At 31.7% G+C, this 14027-nt stretch overlaps 1 protein-coding gene across 1 annotated transcript in view; it reads right to left on the reverse strand.

Moving 5' to 3' along the window:
- Window positions 1–14027, reverse strand: part of LOC124360190 (arrestin domain-containing protein 3-like) — a 397115-nt gene that overhangs the window by 124107 nt on the left and 258981 nt on the right. The gene's annotated exons all lie outside the window — the stretch shown is intronic.

Here is a 14027-nt window from a genome sequence, read left to right on the forward strand (position 1 = left end):
TTCTTTACAACAAAGCGTTAATAAATATCGAAGATACATGTCTGTCCATCGTCAACAAACCTCTTCAGGAATTAGGACTCCTTTCACCACCAAGAGACGACATTGACATAGTGGATACTGATGTTGTACGCGAGACCAACTACAATCGAGATGAACTACATAGATTTGTAGAGACTAACGTACCTCTTTTGGTAGGACAGCAAAGAACGTCATATAACATAATTATGGATCGAATTTCAACTCAAAAGGGAGGTATATTCTTTCTCGATGCTCCAGGGGGAACAGGAAAAACGTTCCTCATTAACCTCATACTTGCACAAGTGCGAAAGAATGGCGATATCGCACTTGCTGTTGCGTCCTCTGGAATAGCCGCAACTCTTTTGGCAGGAGGAAGAACTGCGCATTCAGCGCTAAAATTACCGTTGGATTTTTGTGCAACTGATACGCCAATTTGCAACATCAAGAAAAATTCTGGACAAGCCACTGTTCTAAAAACATGCAAGGTTATCATTTGGGACGAATGCACGATGGCAAACAAAAAAGCTCTTGAGGCTTTGGATAGGACTCTGCAAGATCTGAGGGGTCAAGAAGCAACAATGGGAGGAGCACTCTTGCTACTAGCTGGAGACTTTCGTCAAACTCTTCCTGTTATTCCAAGAGGAACTCCAGCAGATGAACTTAATGCGTGTCTCAAGTTATCATATTTATGGAGGCGAGTTCAGATATTGACGCTCACAACAAACATGCGTGTTCGCCTGCAAAGTGATGCGGCCTCACAAGAATTTTCGGAACGGCTTTTGCAAATTGGAAATGGAACCTTCATGAATTCGCCAGGCAATTACTCCATAACATTTCCAGAGGACTTCTGCAATTTGGCTGAATCAATCAATGATGTTGTTAACAGTGTTTTTCAAGACATTGCCACTAATTACAAAAATCACGGATGGCTTAGAGAAAGAGCGATTCTAGCACCACGAAACGATCAAGTAACTAATCTAAACATATCTATTCAAGACAAGCTACCGGGAGCTGTGACGACGTACAAGTCCATCGACACCGTCATTGATCCAGAACAAGCTGTACACTACCCTGTGGAGTTTTTAAACTCACTTGAACCATCAGGAATGCCGTCACATCAATTACTCTTGAAAGTAGGATCACCGATAATGATGTTGAGAAACTTACGACCACCAAAATTGTGCAACGGCACTCGACTAACCGTCAAAAATTTACATCCAAATATCATTGAAGCAACGATTTTGTCGGGAACATCTGCCGGGGAAGATGTCTTCATCCCTCGCATCCCCTTAATTCCATCCGACTTGCCATTTGAATTTAAGAGACTTCAGTTCCCCGTTCGACTTGCGTTCGCAATGACGATTAATAAGGCACAAGGACAATCACTTAACGTCGCAGGAATCCATCTGGAACCCTCATGTTTCTCGCACGGTCAATTATACGTCGCTTGCTCAAGAGTCGGAAACCCGAAGAACCTTTATATTTATGCTCCAAATAATACAACTAATAACGTTGTTTACCAAAACGCATTAAAATAAACAAAAAACTTTTATAATAGATTTTATGATATGCTACGATGTATTAGTAGAGCAATAAATTAATTGGAAAAACGTATAATAAAATTAGTATTTCTTTTCGATGCTTGATTGATGTAGCCCTCTCTACTGCCACGCGAGCGGAGCCGCGGGTTTAGGCTAGTAAGATTATAAAAATGTAAATGTTAATTTCATTATAATTCATGTACAAGTAAGAACAGGTAAAATAACTTTTTTAGAAATACATATATCAATAACTATATAACTGTGTTCCATACGCATCATCTAACTATATTATGATCACTTTTCTGCATAATGAAATGGTTGGATATCGAGGAACAATTAGTGGACCCTTTAAGCTCAAGACTGCTCAATATAATTGTTGTGCAGCTCGTTATCACAATAATGCGTTTTAAATTACGGCACCACGCTCTGACCTTTCCTAGACACTTGAGATGTATTTAATCAAGCAGACAGGATGATAAATAACTGTGCTCTGTACATTCTTTCAGTTTGTCTGTCCAATTCAAAATATGACAGTTCGTATTTTTGTTTCTGTAAAGGGTATTACAAAATACGAGTAGTTTCGTTTTTTAAAAAACACACAAAACGATGACAATTTGTATACTTTAATTAGAAATCAAGAATTCTAATCACACAACGTAAGTTAGAAATTGCAAAATTTATTTTGTTCACACTTATTTCCACAATGTGAATTTATATTTCTCTAAATTTGGTACAAGGACTGCTAAAATCTAACAAGATATTAAAAAATACATAAGAACAAACATTGTTGGAAATAACCTGAAAAAAACTAAGAAAAACGTCCATTTTGATCTATGATAATTTAATTTTGTAATTTACGTTAATTCTACTTTTACAAACTTTAAAACAATAACATATAAAAAATGAGTAAATATATAATTTACTTAATGTTGCCTAGTATGTCTAAAAACACATTTCATCTTAGGTATATGGTATGAAGTAACTAAAATAAAACCTCAAAGAAAACCTCTTTGCAACATTTACAAGGTGTATTTCATTTTTTCAGACAACACATTAGATGGACAACGTCATTAAAATGTATCTGCACATCGCAGTGTATAAGGGTGTAAAAAATACTGGTAAATCAATAAATCCTTTTTAGAGCGGACAACCAGTATTTATTGTAGCGCACTGATTGATTGTATATTGACATTGTGCCCTGACGAATGTCAACTAACGTAATATATCTATACATCGCAGTGTATAAGGGTGTAAAAATACTGGTAAATCAATAAATCCTTTTTAGAGCGGACAACCAGTATTTATTGCAGCGCACTGATTGATTGTATATTGACATTGTGCCCTGACGAATGTCAACTAACGTAATATATCTATACATCGCAGTGTATAAGGGTGTAAAAATACTGGTAAATCAATAAATCCTTTTTAGAGCGGACAACCAGTATTTATTGTAGCGCACTGATTGATTGTATATTGACATTGTGCCCTGACGAATGTCAACTAACGTAATATATCTATACATCGCAGTGTATAAGGGTGTAAAAATACTGGTAAATCAATAAATCCTTTTTAGAGCGGACAACCAGTATTTATTGCAGCGCACTGATTGATTGTATATTGACATTGGGCCCTGACGAATGTCCACTTACTTAATTACGGGAATATTTTATACCAAAGTTGGATTTACGGGACGGCCGTAAATGAAAGAATCTGACATTTACACTGCAAACTCTTATTTAAACCCAAAAATATTCAGTAGCAAAAGCATAAAGAACGAAAATGAACAATAAACGTACCTTACGGATAATGAAAGATCACTTTCCTAATTGCTTTGTTTATAAACTAAATAAGCAATACTAATATAACCTTTAATAACTCCCTTAAGATACACCGTTATAAATTCTTATTTTACATATATACTACGACTCTTTTTTAAATTATTAATATATTTCATAAAATTAATAACATAGGATCCTTCAAGAAGGTTACGAAAGATACTTCTGGACCTCCAGACTCTATTATTTATTCCTAAAGTGTAATTAGCTCAGCCAAAAAAAATAGTATAGATAATATTAAGTATGTTCGTATTATGACAGATTTCCTATATTATATTTTATTATCCACTCCTCGTACTGGAAAGATGTGTGGAAAGATATTACCTTGCAATCATCCTGTCTCAAGGTAGAGTGTTGCAGGTAATATCTTCTGCTTTTATACAAAAACCCTGAGTTGAAAAGGCGCATTGAAGCCTAAACAGGTTATAACGCTAAAATCTACAAGAGCTTGTGCTCGTAGTTTTGTCTCCTAAGAACGTTGTTGGAAAGTATCTTGCTCTAAGCTACTTGACTAACGTGGACTACCCAAAAGGGTAACAGATCTCTTTGTGACAAAGAACTTCCCGCGAACGAACTGCGTCAAGCAAAATGAGAAAAGTTTAAGACTCAGTTTGCGTGATCCTGTTTTCGTTTTTCGGAACTCATCAGCATGTCGAAGAATATTAGTTATACACTGTATACCTGGTATTATAATAATATGAGAATAGAGAATAGTCATAGTAAATACATCTATAACAACTGTTTTACATGTAATTATAACAATTACAGTTGTATAGCACACAAATAGATAAAAGGTTTAATTATAACTATCCATCTTTTGTCAAAAACTTTCTTCACTAGCAGCAGCTTATAATGTATTTAATTAACCTAGTTCACGTCATTTTAATTGTCTCTCTTTTTCACAAAGAAATAGAGGACAAATATTTTAATTTATTATTCTTAATTATGTATTTTGTTTCATTGTTTGTTGGATTGCTTATTACAGTTTTATGTGAAAATAAAATAATTAGTTACTTACTGGGAGTACCTTTTTTGTAGAGCAATTAAATATAAATAATTAAAAAAACTCATATTTTCTGACAATACGAAGACCGAATATAGTAAGAGTAATACAATGCAAATACTAAAAAAACGTCTGTTTTATTAAATTAAAACTATATTAAATACAACGAAACCCATTTATGAGAAGTTTCCAAACATGCTGTAACACAAGGTTATCAAACCGCAGCTCATAGTTGTGTTAACATCTGAGGTAAATAGAGGACATTCTATCTTTGACACTTATTACCCCCTTCCACAATAGTTTTTAACTGATTTAATTTTCAATGTCGTAAACAGTTGGCTGAAAAGATGCCAGTTAAAAATGTTTACACCGATCCAAAATTGGCAATTAAATCTAGAGAGTGTTACGTGGTTTAGGTTGAAAATAATAGATAGTCTTTTTATATAAATTTTTAATAAAAATTTAATGGATTACATTTTTTTTTACTTTGATGTTATAGTTCATTCAACTATAAGGTGAGCTTTACACTAAACTTAACACTCGTTTTACGGATTAAATAGTGTTCCTTTTATTAACAAACTGATTTGAATCCAGAGGCCTGTTACACACGTAGTATTCACCCAATGTAATTTATCGTATATACAAAAGCTTAATATACGATATTATCATTATATATATATATATATATAAACATTATTCCCAAATTAAAAAATTATATTCTATACATATTAATTTCTATCAACTATCAAAGAGTATTTTATTTTCACTAAACTTATTGCTTATTGTTTAGTTTATTAAACTCTAAAGTGTTTCATAATAAAGTTTCAATTTAATTGCAATACAATTAAAAGTATTTTATGTGGTTCCTTCCATGTTATAAAGCAAATCTAAGAAATTGTAATGATGACCTTATTTAAGTTAAAGTGTACAGTATACCACCAATAAATGTAGCGTTGGTATTCAAAAGAATTGTATCGCCATTCTTTCTGGTTTACAATGGTATTTATTGTAAACTTGTTTTAACACCGTAGCAATACTGAAATATCATATTGCATATTTTCTGAACATTTATGTTTGGAGAAAAACCTTAATTGTATAAACTGTTCTGTATTAACATGCGTTTTCATAGTAATATTGCGATGCTCTAGTTCACAATCAACTGGCATTGTAATAATCTCTAAGTGTGTAATATATAACTACTATTGCGGTCTCAAACTACTGGTAACTAAATAAAGCTTCCCAACTACTTCAATAATACTGCAACTTCACTAAGTGGATGATGAAATCTTCCAGGAGGTGGAACATTGCTTTTAAACTTTTCTGCTGCTATGATGAAGTCAATTATGTTATGTTTTATTTTTAAGGTAAATGTAAAAAAATTATTTTAAGAGGAAATCTTACACACGACGTCCCATAGAATAGGAAGGAATTATTTCTCGAAACGTTGTCTTTCCTTTATTTACCACTTCATGCTAGGAATTATATTTCATATTAAATAAATAACCTTATAGTTATGTAAATATATCGGATATTCTAAATTGTGTATAGCCGAGAACTTTTTTTAAATATAATAAATTCATTTAAATATTACCTATATTAGAACTTTTAATTCAATGGTGAAAATGGCTACGGAACTCGATTATAATCACGGTTTCAAGATTCAAGATCTTTATTCGTAAATGCAAAATACATTTTTACATTACACGTCAAAATACTAAAACTATATCTAACTTAACAAATCTCTTACACAGTAAAAACATTTATCAAGAAAGTGTGTCTTTAGTTTTTTTTTTTTTTAATAAACGTAGATTTTGCTCATTTTTAATATTCAATGGCAATGCATTGAAAGCTTTTGCACCCAAGTGGTATGGACCCCTCTCAAATGCGCTAGTACTATGTGCAGCCACAGATATCAACCCTCTTGATCTGGTCGGATACTGATGGTAGTGTCCATTGCTTACAAAAAGCTTTGGATTGCCCTTAACTAAAGAGCATAGCTCGTACCCCACCAGACCCGCCAGAGTAAGTATTTTTAATTCATCGAAAAGAGGTTTACAAGTTTCGAATCTCCTACGTCCTGAGATGATTCGCAAACACCATTTCTGGAGGACAAATACTCTATTAAAATTTACTACACTGGATGGACCCCAGAACATTAACCCGTACCTCAAAATCGATTGAACGTGAGAAAAATATACTGTTCGTAGAACCTCTTGGCTACAGACCTTGGCGAGACGGCTGAGAGCAAATTCCATGATTCGAAGCCTTTTGCAGACATGTTCCACGTGGTCGCCCCATGTGAGCCTATTATCGATATATAAACCCAGAAATTTAACTGAGATTTCTTGCTTGGCTTCCTCGCTTCCTAGTTTGATAAGACCCTGGATATTAAACTGGTTTGTGTTCCCTAGATGAAACTGGATGATATTAGTTTTGCTGATGTTTAATTTAAGTTTATTTAAATTGAACCACTGATTTAAACTTTGCAACTGGATGTTTGAATTCGAAATGGCTATCGTTTACAAACATATTGCTATAAATATGTTTATTGTAATTTCTTAAAAAGTTATTTTGACCTCCAATTTGAATCCTTCATTGCATACAATCACCATTTATTTTATATTTTGTGTTATGGCGTAAACGTTTGAGTTTAAAAGTTATATTAATTAGAGTAGATAAAGACTTTATCCAAGGGATGTAAAAATTATTCGCACAGTCTTTCGCAGGTAAACACTATTAAATGTTGATAAATACTCCGTTATTTGATTTAAACTAAAATTGAAGATTTAAGAAAGACTAAAGAAAGACTTTACTGAAAGACTAAACAATATATTAAGTTACTGAGCCGAGTGGGCCAGACGATTGCAAAAATTCCACAAAATAGCGTTTCGTAAACAACTGAGAAGGACCTTCACTCTTCGTGTTCGACATGTGCGACCGATTCATCTGCACCGACAAACTTTAGTTGCTCCAAGTGTATATACAAGGAATGTATTCGCCTCCTTTGTAACTCAGACTCAACTTCCGCCAATACAGAAATGATGTTCTATGTGTTTCAGCAAATTATATATTTACGCTACATTCTAAATCTAAAAATGTACACTCTAATTGTTTCTAAAACCATTAGAAGCACTCTATTTTTGTTTTTCCAACTTTACAATAGAGAGAAACTTGACACACACTTAAAATTGAAACCTATTGTTAAAATCAATTTTAAAAATCCAGAAATCAGATTTAGTAGCATATTTTAAATTATTTGGAAACAAGTAGAAGACAAACATTAAAAACCTTAAATAATATAATAATAGTTCAATGTAATAGTTATTCCACTAATTAGTTTGAAAAATGTGAAGGCAATTCTAAAGAAACTTGAACGTTAAAAGAGATAAGTGTTTAACAAACGAAACCTAATTGTTTTATTTCTTTCAAGGAGGATAATAGGATTATAAATGAACCTCTTGAAGTGCTGAAGAGTTTTATAAATATTTCCTGATTATTTCTGAAATGTAATAAGTAAAACGCAACACAGAAAATGTTGATTTTATGAACCATAAGGATTGTTTCACCAACAAACTACTATCAAACTTATTGTTTCTAGTTCCTGTATCAGAAAATTATTTATAAAAGTCAGTAAATTTATAATAAACTGGAACATTTCCAGGTTTGGATAAAATGAACTCAACGAAAACAAAAGAAATGTTTAAGGAAATTAGGACGGTACTTTTGTATACTGTATAATTAATTTAAGTTTTCCAAACAGGTGTTTTTCTGTAAGGCTTAAAAATGTCTTGGTCATACCAATTTTTAATTAAAATAAAAGAGATTCATGTAATAACTACAGGCATATATCTTTATGATGATCTTTTGCAAAGATTATTACTAAGGTTATGCAACAGAAATTAATCGACTTTCTGAAATAAAATATAACATACTCGGTCAGAACCAATATGGATTCAGAAGAGGGATTAATACAGAAGCAGTACTGACAGAATTTTTGGATAGGTTATCAAATGGGGTAAATGTTGGCAAAAAGGTTAGTGGACTATTTTTATATATAATGAAAGCTTTTCACACAGTGAATCATAGTATTTTGCTAGATAAGTTATGTAATTGGGGTTAGACAATACAATTCGTTTAAGAGTTATTTACAAAGGATGATGCAGTGTGTTAAAGTCAACTGAGTAGTAAGTGAAATGGAGGAAATTACACACAGTGTGCCTCAGGGATTTGTTTAGAGGCAAATTTATTATTAATATATATTAACGACTGGTGCAATGTCAAATTAAAAGCTACTATAACATCTATCGTAGACGATACCGCTTTGTCATATGCATAGAATTTTTGGAGCGAAATAGTAAGAAAGATGAACAAGGACTTGATTTCAATTCAATGGTGGTTCTCAAAGAGCATGGTTTTAAGCACGGAAAACGAAATGTATCAATTTTTATCTAAAAGAAAAAAACATACAAACAAGAAAAAAAATAATTATAAAATTGATAACTTGTATGGTAGGGTAGGATAAACAAAGAGGATTGCTATGAATTTGAAATTGGAAATTATTGGATGTACCTAACCTAAAATATTTAGGGATAAAATGAGATGGAAATTAAAATTGGAAAAACCTTATAACAAACTTCAAAAACAAAATAAGTAATGCAATAAACTTTTCTTTATATATATATATATATATATATATATATATATATATATATACATAATTATTAAAAGATTCTCAGAGCTCAAAAACATTTTATGAGAATAACAATTAAAAGCCTTCGTTTTGACCATTCTTTTCCCATGTTTTCCTTACTCTTTTTTTAAATATTTCATTAAGATATATTTTTGTATATAAGGTGCTCAAGATATTTTATTTAAGAAGTAGGAAGTGTCAAGAAAATAGTGTTTATGTTAACAAGTTCCGTAGTAGTAGGAATGCGCTTTTACCGAAGTCAACCAAAATTTATTTTGCAGGTTTTTAATTTTATAGCGCCTTCTTTATTTAACAAAATATCAAACTCTATAAAGGATTTAAATAATATAAACATACTTCTAAAAAAGTCTAAGGCAGTAGCTTTTCAGAATATTGAAGATATTTTGTTTCATATTAGTGTTTAATCTGTACCTATTTTTAATTATATGTTTTCTTAAATTTTTCCTTAAATTCGTTTAAAAGATAATTTTTTTTGTTTTATAACTACTCTTCAAGTGTTTATATGTGTAAATTTTTTTTCTTTTGTTTATTGCCTTTCGTTTGTATTGTAAATGGTGTGTAAGACCAAAAAAATATGTTATGTTTAGCGATATAGTATATATAAAAATATTCATATTATTTGTAACTATAGCTGTCATTTTTTTAATAATTGTCAAATTTCAACAAATACTCCAAACAGGCTGTGCCTTAGAGGGAATTCAAATGTTTCTCATTGCATATTGTTCACAGTTAAAGGTATTGTTTTGTAAAAGTATGTATGTATTTATTTTCATTGATAACTGTATCAGTTGTACTATATTTATTTTGAGAAATAAATGTCTTTCTTTTTTCTCTATTTATTTATTGTGTGCGTGTGTATATACATTTAAAGAAATAATTTAACAAGTATTGTACGAAATCATATAAATATTTATTTATTTAAACATTTACATACAATGTTTTGTATTCATTATGAATATTTTTATTTCCAAGTTATTTTTATACAATACATTTTCAGCTAGATGGAACTAAACATAATATTTTATATAGTCTGTTTCCACAAAGAATGGTCAAAAGTAATTTTGCAGAACATGCAGTTATTTTTAATCTTGGTACACAATCCTCAACCAATAAACACAGGAAATGTTTTTATATTGAACTACTCAGTACTTGAATATTATTCCATGAAAGTAATTTCGCACGAAAAACTTGGTGTATTTGTTTGATAAAGACCTAATCTCAAAATACAGAGGGGAATTAATACTTGTTCTGTTTCTATAGAAAACCTTTCCAAATATTAATTAAGATTGCCAGAGTATGTTTTTTATTAGATTGGGTTAGTATTACAGGGTTTAAGTTATAATACTTGGAAATTCATTGTTAACTTAGTTTCACACTACAGCAGCGATAGAAATTTTTAAACTTCCATCTCACAATATATTCAGTGGGGCGGTTGAGTAATGGTGTTACATTGTATGGCGAGCGAGTTTAGTGTTTTAATCTTTAAGTTACAATCGTTGCTCTGCCCTGGCTAAACTTAACCTCCTTTATTTCTTTTCTAAGGTCACCATATATTTTACCTTTGAATAATCTATTCTTTAAGAGCTTTTATAAATCTATAGTTAAATTCGGAATAAGATCCAATATATTATTATTTATGAGACTATTATTTATCATATTTTATATTAAATTTTCAAATTAATTAACTGTACTTCATTTTTACAATGGAGCAATGGCCAACTTGTATGACAGCACTTCTGCTGTACGTGGTAGTCAACTCCCCACTATGGTTGCCTGGTACACATTGCGATTCAGTCAGTATTCAGTACAATTACTCTAGAGTTAGTTATGCATTTAGTCTTTTCGCAGTTTCGAATTAAGAACGCTTATTTTCTTGTTAGATTTTCTATACATTATTTTCTCCGTTTTCTCCGAGTTAAGGGTATTAATTTTTTAACGTTAGGCCATTTTGATATTTATACCCAAAGTACATTCTGGTATGTACTAAATTCGAAATTGTCATAGAAACAAAGTTTTCCAAGCTTTTAAATCACTTGATGAAATTTGTTTAGTACCTCTATGTAAAGCAGAAACATTCAGTTAAATAAAACTGTATAACTTCCATACATATGCAATTATAATATCAATGCTCAGACTCGGCCTGAAATGGATAAATATTTTGACCACTTCATACGTCATAATAAAATTTACTGCAGTAAAATTTTAACAGCTTAGAGAATAACACAATACAATTAGTTCAAAATAGACACAGGAACAAAGTTCTCCAAATGTACCGATGATAAAATAGGTTATCATATAAGTTACCATTTTGAGGGCTATTGCTTTCTCATATAAATAAAAAGTATTAAATTTCATTAAACATGTTACTTATTTTCGATCACATTCTAGTTTGGATATGTAAAAACATGTGTTTCAGAAACAACCAAATACAAAGTAAATGAATAGACAATAAGTATGAGTTCTGTAATAAAATGTTATGCTAGAAGTTCGCCTAGTAAGAGATCCGGGTTCTGGAAGGTCTGCTGGAGTGAATGCTCTTTGTTCACGAATCTATTGATATCATATGGATGGATAGGGTCAGTAACTGACCCCTGAAATTCAGTGCCACCGAACATTGTCTATAACGTTTTGTGGATGGCGGTTAAGTTTACATAGATCACTCATTCAATCAAGTCAATAAAACTTTAACGGTTGCCATACCAAACTCTGCACTCTCTCCATCTTGCATATCTTAGGAAACACGAGATTGATGGGAATGTCTTGAGAATTCCATCTTAATAACTAATGTCACCTGGTTGCTCCATTTAATATTTCAAAGCTCTACAGGTAATAGTTTCATAAATATAGATCTCATAAGCAATTGTTGATTTTAAAACATCAAGATTAAAGATCCCACTTATGGTTATTTGATAAATTCGAATATTTACATTATACCTTGTGCCTCATGGCTCCGTATCGGATTCTACATGGTATTTCACAGGAACGTCATTCCGGAACCAAATAGGTAAATTGAAATGGTAATAAAGTAGTTTTACAATGGTAGTTACGTAAGGAAAGAACTACTATTACTGATAATAATAAGTTGTAGTAATTTGAAGAAAGTCTGATATACGAGTATACATCCTGCTTGGTTTGTTTTATCCCCACGTGTAGAAGAATGTGTTTGTCTTACAAAATGGTGGCTCCAACCCGGGAATAGCATTATTTAATTTCAAAAGAGATTCATTAATATTGGTTATGTTGTTTTGAAAAACTTTGTGGACAAACATATCCCTAATTTAAAATGAGCCTAAAAGGAGGCTGATCGACTAATACATCCATTGCGAACATAACATACTTTTCATATTTGTTCATGTTTTTTAAATTATTTTTATGAAATATGTTTTCCCAATGCATAACTAAATAATGTATTTCTAAACCTAATAACTGCGTAATTAGCATGTCGGTTATTGAAAGTTCAGCTCGACCACTGGGACAGGCTGAGCGGGTGCGTGCGCGAGCACTTGGGTCGACATGGGACCGTAATGCTTCAGAGACCACGGTAAATTGGACAGACTACAACATTAATATTGTGCTTTATAAATATTAAATAACACATGTACAGAAAAGATCTGTCCAAAAACATTTTTAATCGGTATATCGAATTAGTAATTTTTAAGTTACTAACAATAATAAACAATACACTTACTGTGACTGGTGTTTGATTCGTTTTAGTTAACGTTAAAAGTACTAGATAAACTATATTCGTGTGATTGTTTTCTAAGAAAGCTGTACATCTACCGTAATATCCCATATAGAGAACACAACAAGAGTAGTTCAGAATAAAACAATGGCCGCAGCAGTTCCAGTTGAAAGAGGGCAATTTCGTAATTCTGCTCTTCTCTCAGCAGCTACAGAGAAACAAATTACTCTCCTTACAGCAGTTACAAAGTTGTACAGTTAAATTTACCTAGATCCCTTGCTACACTGTTGTCACATACGACTAGCATAGACTAGAGTTTTAGTTCATATGTTTACGTGGCCATTGTCGTGACTACCATTTACGTTTTCGAACTCATAGTATGTCAAAACACTGATAATATCATAAAATAGGAAATATATACTTCCTTTTCAATTTGCAGGTTTGTTCTATTATAGCACTCTGTATATGTCACCAATCATAATAGTTCTTATATTGTTACAGTCAGAATATCATTGGAAAGTATAACCAAGAAACCAAAGCGATTTCTCAACAATTAACTACTTAAATACATTACACTTACTTCAAAATACGTAAATATTAAAATTTATTTTGGTATAAATATGATGAAGTCGTTGCTTTGAGTAGTCATATACTTCGCAGGCCATAGAGAATGACTACACGTCATTATTATTTGTACTATCATTGGTTTAATGGAGTTCAATTATGTTTAAAATAAAAATGAATGAATAATTTCTTTATTTGAATACGAAGTATAGAGTTGAAATTATAGCCACATGTCTCTTTCTTAAATTTAACATCGAAAATACCAACTAATAAATACATAGAAAATATAATGATTCAGATATAGATAATTCAGAACTATACGGTACTGTGGAATAACTGTAAGACTTGGTTAAAAATACTTACAAGTGAAATATCGATCGCAGAGGAATGTGGTGGTGCTCTGAGAGATTAGTGGACAATGCTCACCTGCTCGCACAATGGATCATCATTACTTGGCTATACAGTACTGTGTAATAACTGTAACATTTGGTCGGAAACATGTCCAAGTGAAGTATCGTCTTCAGTGGAATGTGGTGGTGCTCTGAGAGATTAGTGGACAATGCTCACCTGCTCGCACAATGGATCATCATTACTTGGCTATACAGTACTGTGTAATAACTGTAACATTTGGTCGGAAACATGTCCAAGTGAAGTATCGTCTTCAGTGGAATGT

Source organism: Homalodisca vitripennis, chromosome 1 (assembly GCF_021130785.1).
Source record: "Homalodisca vitripennis isolate AUS2020 chromosome 1, UT_GWSS_2.1, whole genome shotgun sequence".
Taxonomy (NCBI): domain Eukaryota; kingdom Metazoa; phylum Arthropoda; class Insecta; order Hemiptera; family Cicadellidae; genus Homalodisca; species Homalodisca vitripennis.